At 48.9% G+C, this 19,242-nt stretch overlaps 1 long non-coding RNA gene across 2 annotated transcripts in view; it reads left to right on the top strand.

Annotated features, from left to right (window-relative positions):
* LOC144482133 (uncharacterized) overlaps positions 1–5,660 on the top strand; it is a 183,382-nt gene extending 177,722 nt beyond the window's left edge. The window contains exon 3 of one of the 2 annotated variants that reach the window (XR_013495869.1): positions 5,602–5,660. This is a non-coding gene — a long non-coding RNA (uncharacterized LOC144482133). Of the gene's footprint in view, positions 1–5,192; positions 5,398–5,601 lie in introns of those variants that run through there. The other variant, XR_013495868.1, reaches the window with a different exon arrangement.
* The last annotated feature ends 13,582 nt before the right edge of the window (positions 5,661–19,242 follow it).

Genomic DNA, 19,242 nt, shown 5'->3' with positions numbered 1-19,242 from the left:
AGGCCATTCGGCCCTTCGACCCAGCTCCGACATTCAGTTTGATCATGGATCATCATCAACTTCAATATCCTGACCATCCCTTGTTCCCATATCCCGTGATCATTTTAGCCCCAAGAGCGATACATAATTTCTTCCTGAAATCACGATAGGTTTTGGCCTCAGCTACTTTCTGTGGTAGCGAAGTCCATAGATCATCAGAGTGGAGAAATTTCTCCTCACCTCTGTTCTAAAAGGTTGATGCTTATCCTCAAACCATGAACCCTAGTCCTCAACTCCCTAATCATCAGGAACATTCTTTCTGAATCTACCCTGTCTAAACATGGTCCAATAATATATGTTTCACTCGAATGAACTGCAATGAATAAAGCCCTAACCGACTGAGTCTCTCTTCATATCACAGACTTGCCATCCCAGGAATCAGCCTGGTAAACATTCGCTGTACTCCCTCTATAGCGAGGATATCCTTCCTCAGATAAGGACACCAAAACTGCACACAGTACTCGAAGTGTGGCCTCAGCAATGCCCTGTACAACTGCAGTGACACATCTCTCTTCCTGTACTCCAATCTTATCCCTATAAAGGGCAGCATTACAGTTGTCTTCTTTACTGCCTGTTGTACATGCGCGCTTACTTTCACTTCCTGATGCATACGGACACCAAGGCCTCTCTCAATTTACACCCATTCAAATAATAATCTGTCTTCCTATTATTGATGCTAAAGTGGATAACCTCACATTTACCCACATTTTACTGCAACTGCTTTGCACATGCCCACACATTGAGCCTGTTCAAATCACACTGAAGCATGTCTGCATGTTTCTCACAGCTCACCCTCACACACCTTTTATCATCTGCAAATTTGGAGATGATACATTTATTTCCATTTTCAGAATAATTAATATATAATGTGAGCAGTTGGGGTCCGTGCACAGATTCCTGCAGAACCCCACTAGACACTGACTGCTAATCAGAAAAAGGCCCATTTATTGCCAACTCTTTGCTTTCTATCTGCGAACCAGCTTTCTATCCGTCTCAAAACATTGCCTGTAATCCCATGTGCTTTCACTTTACATGGCAGTCTGCGATGTGAGACCTTGTCGAAAGCCTTCTGAAAGTCTCAATAAACACATCTGCTCACGTCACTTTCTGAACTGTAATGTCTGGGGGACACCTACCCGCCCTGGACCTGGCCGTAAGGGACCGGGCAGTAAGGGACACAAGACACAGCAATACCTCTCCACCCACTTCCCTAAACTCCCACACTTAGCCCAGCTCTCAGTGCTTCACTCTCTGCAGCTTGCACTCTGTGGAGCTCCCTGAGTGGGCACATTTCACAGGCCTCAGTTTGGTAGTTTATATTTGCCCGTGTCCAACACATGAACCTGATTGAAGTCACTGCACCCCCTCCCCCTCTAGGTCTGAGTAACCGCCGAGGGCTGACCACCTTGGAAGCCTTTTTTGGAGTTTCAATGCTGGGTCCGGTTCCTGCTGCTCAGCCTCGGAAGTGAGTGGGGTTCAGCAGACCGGAGCTCGCCTCTTCCACCATGAGCGTGTGGCCCGAGTTCCCTTTATCGGGTGACAATGTGATCGAGAGGCTAAACCCACTGTGTCCATTTCAGACTCCGAGGTTCCCACTGGCGGAGATGGGGAACAGGAGCCGGAGAGCCTGGAATTCTTTCCAAAGTTCCCGGTCTGCTGGGAATTGATTTTTCCTGCACGGCTTGGGGCTTCATGGCTTGCAGATGATTGAAGCATTCCCATAGGATGGTATCTCCCAAGCGGACTTGATAGGAAACTGGCCCTGTTCCAGACTCGACCGTGCCTCATAACCACGTGGATCCATTGCCATGATTCTTTAGCAATAACCTATCACCTGCCTTTCGGTGCCTCTCCCGGCTGGTGGGAACGGCACTGGGTGTCAGCTCCCGCCCTCAGAAGGTCAGACTTAACACTGGGTGGAGTGAACTTCCTATGACCAACTCTGCTGGGGCTATTCCAGTTATTGAAGAGGGGAGGTCGGGGGGAGGTTGGAGGGTGTCATTCTGTAATTGAAGATGAAATCTGGATGGTTTGGTGTCCAAAGAGACTGAGGGATGGAATTTTGAACCTGCTTTTACTGTTTGGGCCGCTCTTTCTGCCAGGCCGTTGGATGATGGGTAATATGACACTGCCCTAACGTGTCAAATTCTGTCCAACTTCATCGAATGCACAAATTCCTGACTGATGAAGGTTGGTCCATTTTCAGAAACAAACACCTGCGGGATCCCGGGTGTCATGAAAGAGGTGTGAAGTTTCTCCACTCTTGTCCTTGTGTTTGAGTAACTCACCCTGTGTACGGCCATTCATTTTGAATCAGCATCTACCATTATCAGGAACATAGACCCCATGAACGGACCGGCACTCTCCGTGTGCAGCCACGTCTATGGATGTCCTGGCCATTCCCAAGTGTGAAGAGTAGTAATTGGTGGTACTTCTGCCCTTGTTGATATTGTCAACACTGACCCACGGGCAAATATTCGTAGCCATACCTGGCCACCAGACATGACAACTTGGAGGATCTTCAGTTTGCCACTCCTGGGTGGCCATGGTAAAGTTCACCATGGGATGGTGACCCTGGCTCAGGATGGCACTCTTGAACCCCAAAGGCGTGTGCCATCTTCCACAGTCAGCTGCTGTCTGCCATTCCAATATGGGTGCAATTCAGGCTGTAACGGCCTTGTGGATTCCCCCATCAGCACTCGCTGCTTCAATTCATTCAGGAATGGGTAATCTTACGTCCACAGCCGAATCTTATTGGCTGCCACTGGGAGAGTTTTGAGAAAGTTCATGATTACCGTCTCTTCCATTGGGAATATGACGAGTGTCTGTTAATCGTAGCCAACTCAAGGCACCTACCTGAACGATTCGGCCTCCTGGAAGGTGTTCCAATCAATAATGATAGGCGGACAGTAATAAAGCCCACAGCTGGATATGGGCCAATATTATGGGCTGCACTGTCATGCAGTTCCTTCTGGAATTTCTTTGCCCAAACGATCACCGTAGACGAGGTGTCACAGTGGTTAGCGCTGCAACTTCATTGCCGTGTTAATGTAAGCCTACATTTGACACTTTATAAATGTGAAACTTCCTCTGAGTATGAATTGTTGAATATCGCTGGGAATCCTCATCTCGCTGTCAGTATAAGTGCACGTGAATAAGTTCATAATTGGAAACAAGAATCCTCCTGCCAGCTTTGAGTTTAGGTGCTCGATCAGAGGGATTGGGTATTTATCCAGCTGTGAGAAACAGTTTACCGTTTGTTTAAAATTTCCCAGTACAAAGTATTTGTATTCACTCTTGGGACTTGTGTGTCACTGGCCGGCCAGCATTTATTGCCCATCCCTAGTTGCCCATGTTCAGAGGGCAATGAAGTGTCAACCACTTGGAGTCACATTTAGTCCTGACCACATAAGGACGACAGATTTCCTTCCCTGGGACATTGGTGAACCAGATGGGTTTTTCCGAAAATCGACAATGCTTTTATGGTCACCAGCTGATTCTGAATTCCAGATATATTTATTCAAATTCCACCATCTGCTGTGACGGGATTCGAACCCGGATGCACAGAACTTTAGCTGAGTTTCTGTATTAGTAGTCTAGTGATAAAACCACCAGTCCATCACATCCACACCCAGAGTGTACACACCCTGACTTCCGGTAACCGAGACACACCATATTATATACGTCTGCAGGGCTCCCGGATTGGACAGCATTAACTGTCTCAATCAGGGAGCTCATATTCCAATAACTCCACCTGATGGTTATCGTTAAAGTCATTCAGTATGTCTCTCTGTCTGTCTCTTTCTGTCTTTCTGTGCATGCCTCTCTCTGTATCTCACTCTCTGTCTCTCTCTCTCTGCCTGTTTCTCTGTGTCTCTTACTGTCTCTCTGCATCTCCCTCATTCACCTCTTTACACTCTTCCTCCGTGTCTCCTCCTCCCTCTCAGTCTCACTCTCCTCCTCCCTCTCCTTCTCTGTCCCCCTTTTCTTATTTCTCTGTCTTTCTCTCTCTCTCTACCTCGCTCCGTCTTTTGCTCTTGCTGTGTCCATTGTACTCATTCAGTCTCACTGTTTCAAATTCGCTGACGCTCTCTGTCTCTGTCTCTGTTTCTCTCTGCCTCTCTTTCTGTCTCCCTTTCCGTTTTAGTCTCCCTCTCTCGTTACATCCTTCCATCTGTATCCCTTTCTCATTCCCTGTCCGTCTCCCTCCCCATTTCCCCCAATCTCTATCCCTGGTGTTCTCGCTCTGGGAGAGTCCCTATCTGTCTCTGTTCTTTCTCTCTCTCTCTCTCTCGCTCTCTCTGCTTCTCTCCCTGTATCTGTTAGAAACTCTTTCAAACTGTGTCACGCTCCATGTATTTGTACCCTTCCCTCTCTCTGTCAACCTCCGTCTCTCTGTCACTCCCAGTTTTGCTCTCACTGCCCTCTCTCTCTCTTTATCTGTCACTCTCTCTGTCTCTGTGAGGCTGTTTGTGATTTATTTTTGAAAGTCCAATAGAAAGAGTCAGGGGTCTTGTAGTTGTAGTTTCCTGTCAGGGTCTAATGAGTTGAAGAATTGCAGTAAGGGGATATTTCAGCAGATTTATGAGCTGCTGCCTGAAGTGAGTCTGTGTCACAGCATAAATGGCAGTGTTTGTACAACAACTTGTGAGTTGCAACATGAAACCAAATTCCAGAACATAGTAATCTAACCATACCGACCGATAGCCCAAATTATACATCCGACTCCATATTGAATAAACCATGAATGTCGACCATAAGAGGATGAAATTTGCTGAGATCACAAACAGTAAAATGATGGATTTCCTGCGACTCTCCATCTCAGGGTCTCTGGGATTCTCCCCACTGCTGTGAGTCCGGAGTCTCCTGCGGGCTCTGCTGCTCATTAAAATGTGTCTGACGGTGAAAACGTTGAGCAGCAGAATCAGGACGAACGGGACAGTCGGGGTTAGAATGTTGTGGAGGAACTCGATTGTACCCCAGACCGGAGATTCCACAACATCCATTGTGACCTCACAAAACCAGGGGACGTTCCCCAGCAGATATCTATTAAATAAAATAAAATACCAGAAAATGTTCTTTAAACAGCTCAGCACCGTCACTGTTCCCAGAACCACAGCCGCCGATTTCTCACTGCAATATTTACTTTTCAGCTTGGGGCAGCAAATGGCCACAAATCGATCAAAGGTGAAAGTGACGGTGAACCAGACAGAACAGTCAGTGGCTGCAAAAAGCAGGACGGCGTGGATGTTACACACGGGGACCCAGTAGAGGAAATAAAACTGTTCCCGATAAAGAATGGGAATGTGTCTGAATATCAGGTCGAGGACAACGACCAGCAGATCCCCCGCTGACATGGCCACCAGGTAACGAGTCACACATTTGGACAGACCACAGTTTCTGCTCGTCAGAGTCACAATTGTGATTATGTTCACTGTCAGGAAGGGAAATAAAGAATAAAATTAGACAGGAGTCAGGGAAAGAAGTTACCATTTGGACTGAGGATGGGTTGAAATAAAAAAGAATGGACACACATAAATTCACTTATTGTTTTTAAACCAGCACGTCTTTTGCAGTGTGAGAGGAAAGTGGAGCATCCGGAGGAAACCCACACAGACACGGGGAGAAGGTCCAAACTCCACACAGACAGTGACCCAAGCCTGGAATTGAACCCAGGTCCCTGACGCTGTGAATCAGCAGTGCTAACCACTGTGTCACCGTGCTGCTCCATGGTAGCAACACAGTGGTATACATTTGGGAGGGAGCTTTCCGGAGAGTCCACAACATTGACCCTCACTCAGCTACAAGGATGAGGGAGTAAACCCTGACAGAAAATCCAGACTGGAGTCCTGTAGATGGTAATCTGTCGTCTCTCAGACAGTTTACTGACAACCCCTGCAACAGAGCTGGTACCAAAGAGGGCTGGTTTGACCCTTGCCTCTGGACAATACTAACAATTGGCAGAGGGAGATCCTGATGCCTTGACAGCACATAATCTCTATTATATTTACACAGAACTGTACCCTGGAGAGGAGATCACAGCATTGTGGCCACTGTTAGCACAACACAGGAAAAATTAGTAATCTCACACTCGATTGGCACAGAACACAACTTCCAGTGTTTGCTTTCAAGAGTGGGAGAAAGCTTCAGGGTTCAGCGAATCGCTATCGTCCATAATGCTCAGTGCGATTACTGCTGTCCCACGTTGGTCTACTGGACCAGTGCAGCTGCATCAGTCCTCTCTCGGCAGGAAGGTTGCCAATCTATGCACCAGGTAAAACTCAAACAAAGGCCAGTACCAAAGGAAAAGCCAAGCAGGCTGCCTTAATGCCTATCGTCCGGTGACTCTGATGTCCAATATTATGAAATGCAGCAAAAGGTTAGTCATGGCATGAATCAGTTCCGGCTTCCCAGATTGCCTGGATCCACGACAGTTCACCGACATCCACAACAGGTCCACAATGCCATCTCCCTGGCCCGACAGTGAATCCTGGAACACAGACTCGTGTTTATCAACTACAGCTCAGCCTGCAACACCATTAGTCCTCCGAAACTCATGTCCAAAGTCCGTGGCCCTGGGCTTGGCTCCTGCCTCTGCAATTGGATCCTGAACTTCCGAATCCATAGACAGCAAAATTAAGGACAATCAACTACATCTCCTCCACAATCATCCTGAACAGCGGTCGCCGTAAGGCTGCGTCCTCAGCCCCTTACTGTACTCCTTATACACTGGTGACTGTGTGGCCAAATTACCCTCCAACTCGATTTCCAAGTTTGCTGATGACACCTGCAGTGGGTCGGAGGAAGAGACAGAGAATCTGGTGAACTGGGGCGACAACAACAATCTCTTCCTCAATGTCAACAAAGCAAATTGACTTCTGGAAGCCTAGTGGAGTACATGCCACTATCTACATCAATGGGATGAAGTTGAAATAGTCGAGAGCTTCACGTTTTAGGGTCCACATCACGAAAAACCTTTCCTGGTTCCTCCATGATGTCCCTATCATTAAAAAAGTATCCGAACGTCTCTATTTTCTCAGAGGTTTACAGACATTTGGCATGTCAGCTGCGACTCTCACCAACTTTTACAGATGCACCATAAATAACATTCTAGCTTGGTATGGCTCCTGCTCTGTCCAAGACTGCAAGAAACTTCAAAGCTTGATGAATGCAGACCAGTCCATCACTCAAACCAACCTCCCACTCATTAACTCTGTCTAAACTTCCCGTTGCCTCACAAAAGTAACCAGCCTAATTCAGGAATAGCGCAACACAGACATCAACTCTTCCCACTTGTTCCATTGGAGAAAAAGATAAAAAATGTGTGAGGACATGGACCAACCGACTCATAGAATCATAGAAACACTACAGTGCAGAAGGGGGCCATTTGACCCATCGAGTCAACACCGACAACAATCCCACCCAGGCCCTATCCCCGAAATCCCACATATGTAGCCTGCTAATCCCCCAAACATACATATCCCAGGACGCTAATGGGCAGTTAACATGGCCAATCAACCTAACCTGCACATTTTGGACTGTGGGTGAAAACCGCAGCATCCAGAGCAAACCCATGCCGACACGGGTAGAATGTGCAAATTCCACACAGACAGTGATCCAAGCCGGGATTCGAACTCAGGTTCCTGTGAGACAGCAGTGCTAACCATTGTGCCACCATGCTGCCGACTCAGGAACAGCTTCTCTGCTGCCATCTGACGTTTGAATGGACCCACATTGCATTAAGATGATCTTTTAGTACACCCGAGCTATGACTGCAACATTACATTCTGCCCTCTCTCCCTCTCTATGTACAGTATGCTTTGTCTGTATGGCACTCAAGCAACAACACTTTTCACTGTATATCCAATGTTATGAAATGCATCAAAAGGTTAGTCATGGCATGAATCAATTCCGGCCTCCCAGATTGCCTGGATACACTACAGTTCACCTACCTCCCCAACAGGTCCACATACACTATCTCCCTGGCCCAACACTGAACTCTGTAACACTGTAACCCTGAACATAGAGAAGGAGAGAGTGCAGAATGTAATGTTGGACTCAGAGCTGGGGTGTAGAATAAGATCATCTGAATGCGATGTGGGTCCATTAAAACGTCAGATGGCAGCAGAGAAGCTGTTCTTGAGTCGGCAACATGGTGGCACAATGGTTAGCACTGCTGTCTCACAGGGACCTGAGTTCGATTCCCGGCTTGGATCACATATTTATTATATGTGAAAATAATAAACCAAATCAAATCAGTCTTTCGCATCTCAAGCTGAAACATCAGCACGATGTGCCCTGACCTTACCAATGAACTTATGCAGGTTGATGATGTAGACGGGACGGCTGTGATCGAGACTGAATTTACAAGGCTGAATGTGGACATTGGGGAGCTGCGAGAAACTGGACTTGCTCACAGTGGATTCTTTCCAGAGGAACACCACACGTTCTTGTAATAGGAGAAATCCCAACAGGCGAGATGTGAGAATGGAACAAAGTTTAAAAAGAAGCTTCACTGGTGCTGATGGAATCCCAGGAATTGAAATGGGATCCCTGATGCTGTGAGGCAGCAGTGCTAACCACTGTGCCATACTGCCATCCTGCAAGGTGCCCTGGAGATACCCAAGATCACGGCCAGGACACCACCATCACCATCTCCGTGTTCGGGAAATGATTGGAAAACAACCTGAGGGACAGAATTAATCTCCACTTCGAGAGGTAAGGATTTATGAACAATAGTCAGCGTGCCTTTGACAGGGGGAGATCATGTCTAACAATTCGCTGGAATATATTGAGGAGGTGACTGGATGAGGAGATGAGGGAAGTGCAGTCGATGTAGCCTACGTGTTCTTCAGAAAAGCTTTTGACAAATATGGAAGACTGAACAAGGAAGTGATTCCGATTGGAACCAGGTCAATTTGGTAAATTATATTCAAAATGGCTGAGTGGCAGAGGGCAGAGGGTGATGGTGGAAGGTTGTTTTTGTGACTGCTCGCCTGTGTTCAGTGGGGTTCCACAGCGATCGATGTTGGGTCCCTTGCTGTTTGTAGTGTACATTGATGGTCTGGACATGAATGTGTGAGGTGTGAACAGTAAGTTTGCAGATGATACAAAAATTGGTGGTGTGGTAAATATTGAGGAGGAAAGCCTTAGATTTCAGGAATCATAGAATCATACAGTGCAGAAGGAGGCCATTCAGCCCATCGAGTCTGCACTGAGCACAATCCCACCCAGGCGATATCCCCTGAACCCCATACATTTACCCAAGCAATTCTCCCTGACAGTAAGTCCAGTGTATCCTGGCCAATCCACCTAACCCACAAGTCTTCCGACTGTGGGCGGAAACTGGAGCACCCAGAGGAAACCCATGCAGACACGAGGAGAATGTGCAAAATCCACACAAATGTGGTCCAAGCCAGAAATGGAACACACGTCCCTGGCGCTGTGGGGCAGCAGTGCTAACCACTGTGCCACCGTGCTGAGGGAACTGAAAGGCTGGGCAAATGGGCAAATGTAATTTACACCTGACGAATGTGAGGCCATGCATTTGGGACGACTATCCGGGCAAGGAAATGCACCATGTCCGGTCGAGTGTGAGGAAGTGCAGAGGACCAGAATGAATTTGGGGTGCAGATATGTGGATCCTTAAAAGCAGCAAGACAGGTAGATGAGGTGGTTAAGACGACATGTAGGATACTTGCCTTTAGCAGCCGCAGCATAGAATATAAGAGCCGGGAGGTGATGATGGAAGTTTATAAAACGCTGGTTAGACCAGAGCAAGAGAACTGTGTGCAGCTCTGGTCATCACACTACAGGAAGGATGTGATTACACTGGAGACGGTGGAGAGGAGATTCACCAGGATGCTGCCTGGGCTGGAGAGTTTCAGCTATGAGGAGAGGCTGGTTAGGCTGGGTTTATTACCTTAGAGCAGAGACGGCTGGAGGTGGAGTGGGTGTAGTGGGTGGTGGTGGGGAATGCTTTCAGGTGGGGGCGGGGGGGGGGGGCGGGGGGAACTGAGTGATATGAACAAAATTATGTGTCACACGGATAGGAAGAAACCTTTTCCCTTTCGTAGAGGTGTCAATAACCAGAGGGGCGTGGATTTAAGGTAAAGGGCAGATTTTTGTGTGGATTTGAGGGAAAATGTTTCCATCCACAGGGTGCTGGGATCTACAGCTCACGGCCTGAAAGGATGGTAGAAGCGGGAACAACCACAATAGGCATTTAGATCAGCAATTCAAACGCCAGAGCATATAATTATTAAACTAGAAAGAGTGCAGAAAAGATTTACTCGGATGCTACTGGGACTTGATGGATTGAGTTATAAGGAGAGTCTGAATAGACTGGGACTTTTTCCCCTGGAGCGTAGGAGGCTGAGGGGTTAACTTATAGAGGACTATAAAATAATGAGGGGCACAGATCAGCTCGATAGTCAATATCTTTTCCGAAAGGTAGGGGAGTCTAAAACTAGACGGCATAGATTTAAGGTGAGAGGGGAAAGATACAAAAGGGTCCAGAGGGGCAATTTTTTCACACAGAGGGTGGTGAGTGTCTGGAACAAGCTGCCAGAGGCAGTAGTAGAGGCGGGTACAATTTTATTTTTTAAAAAGCGTTTAGATAGTTAAATGGGCACGATGGGTATAGAGGGATATCGGGCAAATGTGGGCAATTGGGATTAGTTTAGGAGTTTTAAAAGAAAGGGCAGCATGGATCAGATGGGCCGAAGGGCCTGTTTCCATTCTGTAAACTCTATGACAAGGCTGTGGATCGAGTGCTGGAAAATGGGATTCGATTGGATAGGTGTTTGATGACCAGTTCAGACATAATGGCCGAATGGCCTCATTTTGGGCTGTTAAAACTCGATGGCTGTTAGGCCACCCACAGCAGTGGCCCCATCACTTGCAGCTCTCGCAGCGCTGGCTGGGATACCGACCATGTACCAAACCTATCTGGTTGCAAATGCGCAATTGCAGCCAGCAGTGAGCTGCCTGGTCTGAGAGAGACATCTGTCAGCTCTCTGCTGCTGCAGCGAGCTTCAACACAACAGCTGCCTCCAGGTAGTCCGGGGCTCCTCAGCTCTTTCTGAGCAGCCCCCGACCAGATATAGACCCAGCCCCCTCCCCACCACCTGGACCAATCACCCTCCATTCCCCCATACCAATTGCATGCAGAGTGTCAGCAGGGCACGTCTCCCTAACCCACTGTGCATGCAGAGAGGCAGCGAGGACACTTCCTACCCCACTGTGCATGCAGAGAGGCAGGGAGAACCCTTCCTACCGCACTGTGCATGCAGAGAGGCAGCGAGAACCCTCCCTACCCCACTGTGCATGCAGAGAGGCAGCGAGACCCCCTCCCTACCCCACTGTGCATGCAGAGAGGCAGCGAAACCCGCTCCCTACCCCACTGTGCATGCAGAGTGGCAGCGAGACCCCCTCACTACCCCACTGTGCATGCAGAGAGGCAGTGATGCCCCCTCCCTACCCCCACTGTCCATGCAGAGAGGCAGCGAGAACCCCTCCCTACCCCACTGTGCATGCAGAGAGGCAGCGAAACCCACCCCCACCCTACCCCACTGTGCATGCAGAGTGGCAGCGAGACCCCCTCCCTACCCCACTGTGCATGCAGAGAGGCAGTGATGCCCCCCTCCCTACCCCCAATGTCCATGCAGAGAGGCAGCGAGAACCCCTCCCTACCCCACTGTGCATGCAGAGAGGCAGCGAAACTCCCTCCCTACACCACTGTGCATGCAGAGAGGCAGCGAAACCCCCTCCCTACACCACTGTGCATGCAGAGTGGCAGCGAGATCCCCTCCCTACCCCACTGTGCATGCAGAGAGGCAGTGATGCCCCCCTCCCTACCCCCACTGTCCATTCAGAGAGGCAGCGAGAACCCCTCCCTAACCCACTGTGCATGCAGAGAGGCAGCGAAACCCCCTGCCTACCCCACTGTGCATGCAGAGAGGCAGCGAGACCCCCTCCCTACCCCTACAGTCCACGCAGAGAGGCAGTGATGTCCCCCTCCCTCCCAACACCAATCACGTGCAGAGTGGCAGCGGGGACCACCCCACCCCACAGACAGCGGGCAGAGTGGTAACGGGACCCTCTCCGACCCAGCAACTCCGTTCAGAGTCGGCCCCGCTGCCTTCAGGCTCCGCCCCTGTAGACCCCGCCACCTCATGCCCCAGTCCCTGGTACTGCCCGGTGGGCATTGCCCAAGGGGCACCTACCTTTGCCCTCGACCTTGCCCGGTGTCCTCAATGGCCTTCAGTTCTCCCGGTGAGGTCATCATGACTCGTCCTCATACATGTGGCCAGCTGTTTTCCTCACCGGACCCAACCTCTCCCGGTGAGGCTGCGAAGGCAAGTGTGGCGCACAATTCCATCCCAGGCTCGCTAATTTCATTTAAATTTGTTTTAATATTAATTGAAATAATTTATTCAGCCTCTTGCCGGAAATGGGCTGAATTCAGGAGACTGAATCCGCTGTTTATCCATTGCCGGTGAAGGTTGCAAGAGGTGAGAAATGGGACGTGGACCTGAGTTCCAGGCTGTCACGCGGTTTTACTTGATCACCCCACCATCAATGGACAGGGAGTAGCTGTTATCCTGCCCCCCTACCGTGTGTGTGTTGCGTGTGTCTATATTGTCTGTACCAGTATGCATGTGTGTGTGTGCGTGTTTGTGTGTGAGCAACAGAGTACCTGACGAGTGTTCCTAAGTGTGCGTTATTCTGGAGTGTTGCAGCAATTTTGGTTCTTGAATTTGTGTGAGTGGGAGTAAGTGTCTAAGTCTGATTGCTTCTATCAACAAATGTGTGCATTAATGTATGTGCGTTTGGGTGTGTCTGTGTGTTTGTGTTCCTGTTGCTCTCGGAGAGCTTGTGGTGGCACACGGGATAGCATTGCTGCCTCACAGCACCAGAGGTCCTGGTTCAATTGCAGGCTTGGCCACTGTCTGTGCAAATTCTGCATGTTCTCCCCATGTCTGCGTGGGTTTCCTCCGGGTGCTCCAGTTTCCTCCCACTATCTGAAAGTTGTGCTGGTTGGGTGCATTGGCCGTGCTAAATTCTCCCTCAGTGTACCTGAACAGGCGCTGGAGTGTGGTGACTCGGGGATTTTTATAGTAACTTCATTGCAATGTTAATGTTCGCACACTTGTGACACTGATGAATAAATTTCAAATTTAATGAAATATGTTCTCTCTCTGTGAGATCCTGCTGTGCAGATATGACCAATAAAATTGATTCTGCGGCCTGGTGATTGGGTGGGTGAACTGGTGTTATATGCAGAGGGTGAAAAGGATTCTGTCTCAATCTTTTACGCACGAAGGAATAGTGTTTGAGGTCGCATGTCTATGGAAAATCACAGCACTCAGAAAACATCCCAGCCCATAGACACTGAGACAATTGTCAGTGGCTGAAATAATTAATAACCGGATACAGAGATTCAACAAGAGCAGCAAACACAGGACAGTAAATGACAAGAAAATCAATACAGTTAAGCAGCCTTTCTAGAATTAGGAACTGGACACAGGGGACGGGAGTTTACAGCCTCACTCTTCCCCAAGCTGCAAAATCCCACCCGTGTTCAACAGACCTTCCCATTCTCCGCCCTTCGTCTGCACCGATTCCCGTGGCGGTCGGGCCGGTCCAATTCCAGCCAGAGACTTACCCGGAACACCAACAATCGCCAGGAGGGGATAGTAAAAGCATTGAATCACCCTCAGTAGAGATTCAAAGCGATCAGCTGATGTCAACCACCAATAATCATCAGTAAACTCCGAAATCCAATAGAATAAACTCCTGTCCTTGGTTGGAACATTCCGGTTCATTGTTCCCAGATTCTGATCCATTGTTGGAAGATTCCAATCAATTGTTCCCAGATTCTGATCCATTGTTGGAACATTCCGGTTCATTGTTCTCAGATTCTAGAGGGCACAGGTTTAAGGTGAGACGGGAGCGATACAAAAGTGTCCAGAGGGGCAATGTTTTCACACAGAGGGTGGTGAGTGACTGGAACAAGCTGCCAGATGTAGTAGTAGAGGCGGGTCCAATTTTGTCTTTTAAAAAGCATTTAGATAGTTACATGGGTACAGAAGGATATGGGCCAAATGCGGGCAATTGGGGTTAGTTTATGAGTTTAAAAAAAAGGGTGGCATGGACAAGTTGGGCCGAATGGCCTGTTTCCATGCTGTAAACCTCTATGACTCTGTTCTGATCCATTGTTGGAAGACTCCAATCCATTGTTCCCAGATTCTGATCCATTGTTGGAAGACTCCAATCCATTGCTCCCAGATTCTGATCTCTCCTCTCCCTCCCTCTCTCTCCACAGCCGCTGATCTCTGTTGCTGTCGGAGTTGCCGCTCCCGCTGACTCAATGGGGCAACACATTGAACGGAATCCCTCATTAATAGAAGAGGGGAATCCCTCCAGGCACACTAATCGGATCCATGGAGACTCACATCAATTCCAGTCACTAAACAAACAGCTTCACTTAACCCCCTTCAATCCAACACTTTTTTATCCCCAACGTAGAATAGTTACAGCCTCGATGGGGTGTTGAGGGTCAGGGAGGGATGGAAAGTTGGAAATAATGTAGGGTCAATATTAATTCGATATAGCAGAGATCACTCTGCTAGTGTTAATTTCGAGACGACGAGAATACAAAAGCAGGGGTGTACTGCTGAGGGGTTATAAGACACTGGTCTGACCGCATTCAGAATATTGTCAGCAATTTTGGTCCCGGTATCTAAGGAAGGATGTGCTGGCCTTGGAGAGGGTCCAGAGCAGGTTCACAAGAATGATCCGGGGAATGAAAGACTTGACGCATGAGGAGCGTCTGAGGACTGGGGGTCCATACTCGATGCAGTTTGGAAGTATGAGGAAGGGGATCACATTGAAACTTACAGAATAATGAAAGGCCTGGATAGAGTGCACTTGGGGAAGATGTTTCCATGAGGAGGGGAGACTTGGACCCGAGGGCACAGACTCAGAGGAAAGGGACGGCCCTTTAGAAATGTGATGTGGAGATGGCGGTGTTGGACTGGGGTGTGCGCAGTAAGAAGTCTCACAACACCAGTTTCCCACTCACCTGATGAAGGAGCAGCGTTCCGAAAGCTCGTGATTCGAAATAAACCTGTGGGACTTTAACCTGCTGTTGTGAGACTTCTTAGTTCAGAACTGAGACGAGGAGGAATTTCTTCAGCCAGAGGGTGGTGAATCCGGCACGGTAGCACAGTGGTTAGCACTGCTGCTTCACAGCTCCAGGGACCTGGGTTTGATTCCCGGCTCGGGTCACTGTCTGTGTGGAGTCTGCACGTTCTCCCCGTGTCTGCATGAGTTTTCTCCGGGCGCTCCGGTTTCCTTCCAAAGTCCCATAGAAGTGCTGGTTAGGTACATTGGCCATGCTAAATACTCCCTCAGTGTTATCCAAACAGGCGCCGGAGTGTAGCAACTGTGGGATTTTCACAGTAACTTCATTGCAGTGTTGATGTAAGCCTACTTGTGACACGAATAAATAACCTTTATACTTATTCACTGATGCTTGAGTGTTAAACCTCCCGATACAATCAACACTTGTTTACACAGCAAAATCAATCCCATTCCAAGAGATACATGGGAGAGTGAACATCGAAGGGTCTGTTCCTCTGCAGCACTTTTCTTTGTTCTTAAGGCATAAATATCTTTAAGCATGTTGATTTTGAAATAATTTTATCCAAGATTTAACATAAATCTGTCTTCTTCACATCAGGTTATGGATCTGACTTTTATGGTAAGAAAAACATCCTTCAGTTCAGTTCCTGTTGTTCAACTCCTCCAAAACAGTCATGGGGGCGATGGGTTATTCACTCAGACATTTCCCTAAGATGCTTTTAATGTGATAATCCTTGGAAATTTAAACAGATAGTGAAAAAATCATGACAGTTCAATGAATCCGATCACATTGCAGAATGCCAAGACTAAAATAACCTGCTGCCTGGCTAATTGGATTAGCTATGTTGCCTCACAGCACCAGGGACACAGGTTCGATTCCCGGCTTGGGTCACTGTCTGTGCGGAGTCTGCATGTTCTCCCCATGTCTGCATGGGTTTCCTCCGGCTGCTCCGGTTTCCTCCCACAGTCTGAAAAACGTGCTGTTAGGTGGATTGGCAATGCTAAAGTGTCCTTAGTGTCCACAGATGTACTGGATAGGTGGATTGGCCATTCTACATTGCCCCTTAGTGTCCACAGATGTACTGGATAGGTGGATTGGCCATTCTACATTGCCCCCTAGTGTCCACAGATGTACTGGATAGGTGGATTGGCCATTCTACCTTGCCCCTTAGTGTCCACAGATGTACTGGTTCGGTGGATTGGCCATTCTACATTGCCTCTTAGTGTCCACAGATGTACTGGTTCGGTGGATTGGCCATTCTACATTGCCCCTCAGTGTCCACAGATGTGCGGGTTAGGTGTATTGGCCATGCTAATTGCCCCTTACTATCCAAAGATTTGCAGGTTAGGTGAATTGGTCATGCTAAATTTAGCACTCATGCCACGCTGAATCGTATAATTCTAGTGCAGAAGGAGGCCATTCAGCCCATCGAGTCTGCACCGGCCACAATCCCACCCAGGCCCTGTCCCTGTAACCCCATGCATTTACTCTAGCAAGTCTCCCTGACACTAAGGGGCAATTTAGCATGGCCAATCCACCGAACCTGCATATCTTTGGACTGTGGGAGGAAACCGGAGCACCCGGAGGAAACCCACGCAGACACGGGGAGAACGTGCAAACTCCACACAGACAGTGACCCGAGGCCAGGAATCGAACCAGGGTCCCTGGCGCTGTGCCACCCCACGAAGTATCAATCTATTTCTGAATATGAAGATTAATTAATGTTGGGGGTACAGAGTGTGAGCAGAATAAGAGGATTTTCGGGCACCTTCGTGTTGAGCTGGGCCAGAGAACGGGGCTTTAAACATTTCAATTCAGTTTGTAAAATCTGGAAATAAGTCAGTGAAAATAGCGGTGAAGTTGATGGGTTGTTTTAAAAACCTGACCAGTTCACTGATGTACTTCAGGAGAGGTCCTTACCCAGGCTCAGCTCTACGTGACTCCAGCCCCACACCAATGTGGTTGACTCAACTGTCCTCTGAAGTGACTGAGTCTGCCCTGTGTTTGTAAGAAAGCTCCAACGATGAATTTCCAAGGATGGACACTAAAGTCAGCAATGCCCACACACTGAGAATGAACAATACTGATTTTGGCACGAAACATCGGTTATGTTACACCACACTAAGGGCCTCATGGTCTGATTTGCCAGCGGGATAAAGCCTCAGAACAGCAGGTTGTGTAGTGTCCAAAGATGTGCAGGTTGGGTGGATTGGCCATGCTAAATTGCCCCTTCGTGTCCAAAGATGAGAAGGATAGGTGGATTAACCATGCTAACTTGCCCCTTCGTGTCCAAAGATATGGAGGATCGGTTGATTGGCCATGTTAAATTGCCTTAACGGGCGCGAAAACTTGGTAAAGTCAGGTGTGAGGCGATTAGTACAATCCGTGCAGATGTCCACTTTACCAAGGCCCGAGAATGGCCGCGATCCGAACCGCGCCCGAAATGGGTGATGCATTTAAATTGACTTAATGAGCTGGATGCCCAATCTTACCTGCATTTCCCCCCTTACCATCGCGTTCGCCCGTCCAGATTCGGCGCGGAACAGATGTGCTCGGGAAAGGTCTGTTTCGGGCAGTCCAGCTCTGAGGAGGTAAGATCAGAGCTTCTGGCGGCTCTCTGACTCAGATCAGTGGTGGGGGGAGAGGGGGGTGGGGGTGCGGGAGGCTGGAGGTGGATCAGATCATTCTCTGGTCATGGGGGGAGGGGAGGGAGGTGGATCAGATCATTCTCTGGTGAAGGGGGCAGGGGTGGGAGGGTTGCTGTTGCCATTCTGCGGGTGATCGGTGCGGGGGTGGGGGGGTAAGGGGTCGCGATCGGTCTGGGTAGTGGGGGAGGTGGGTGTAAAGGGGGACAGTTATGGTGTGGGGTGGGGCGATGTCTGTGGGGGCCATCACTCCCACTTTTCGCTCCCAGGTCACTTTATCCGCTTGTTGCTGCCCGGGAGCGATGTGACAGGGGCGCCCATTTCAGATGTATTTCTCACTGCGCACGCGCAGTTCAGAGCTCCGATCGGAGTTGCAGCGTTTCGAGAGCGAGAAGCCCCGCCCACAGAGCCATTCAGACTCACAATGTTTTTTTCCAGGGTAAGTGCGTATGGGGCCCCCGGAGAACAGATTTCCAAGTCAGATCTGAATTGCGTCCAGATTCAGCGCTTGGAATCAAAATGGTAAAAGCGGGCCTTTAGTGTACAAAGGTGTACAGGTCAGGGGGATTGGCCATGCTAAATTGCCCCTTAGTGTCCAAAGACATGCTGGTCAGGCGCATTGGCCATGCTAAATTGCCCCTTAATGTCCAAAGACATGCTGGTCAGGTGCATTGCCCATGCTAACTTCTCCCGAAGTGTCCAAATACATGCTGGTCAGGTGCATTGACCATGCTAAATTCTCCCTAAGTACATGCGAACAGGTGCCGGAGTGTGGCGACTTGGGGATTTTCACAGTTGATTCATAGAGATTTACAGCATGGAAACAGGCCCTTTGGCCCAACATGTCCACACATCCCAGTTTTCACCAATAAGCGAGTCCCAATTGCCCGCATTTGGCCCATACCCCTTTATACCCATAGAAATCATAGAATCCCTAATGTGCAGAAGGAGGCCATTTGGCCCATCGTGTCTGCACCAATCACAATCCCACCCAGACCCTATCCCTGTAACCCCACCCATTTATCATGCTCGTCCACCTGACACTAAGGGGCAATTTACGATGGCCAATCAACCTAACCTGCTCACCTTTGGACTGTGGAAGGGAACTGGAGCACCCGGAGGAAACCCACGCAGACACGGGGAGAATGTGCAGACTCCACACAGCCAGAGACCTGAGGCTGGAATTGAACCCGGGTCCCTGGCGCTGTGAGGCAGCAATGCCAACCACTGTGCCACCGTGCAGCCCATCTTACCCATGTAACTGTCTAAATGCTTTTTGAAAGGCAAAATTGTACCCCCTCCACTACTGCCTCTGGCACCTCGTTTGCGTTAAGTGACTTTTCAACAAAAATAACTTAATTGCAGAGTTAATATAAGCCTACTTGTGACCAATAAATAAACTTTAAT

Source organism: Mustelus asterias, assembly GCF_964213995.1.
Source record: "Mustelus asterias chromosome 26 unlocalized genomic scaffold, sMusAst1.hap1.1 SUPER_26_unloc_28, whole genome shotgun sequence".
In the NCBI taxonomy this organism is placed as follows: Eukaryota; Metazoa; Chordata; class Chondrichthyes; order Carcharhiniformes; family Triakidae; genus Mustelus; species Mustelus asterias.
This window is presented reverse-complemented; position numbering and strand designations above follow the sequence as displayed.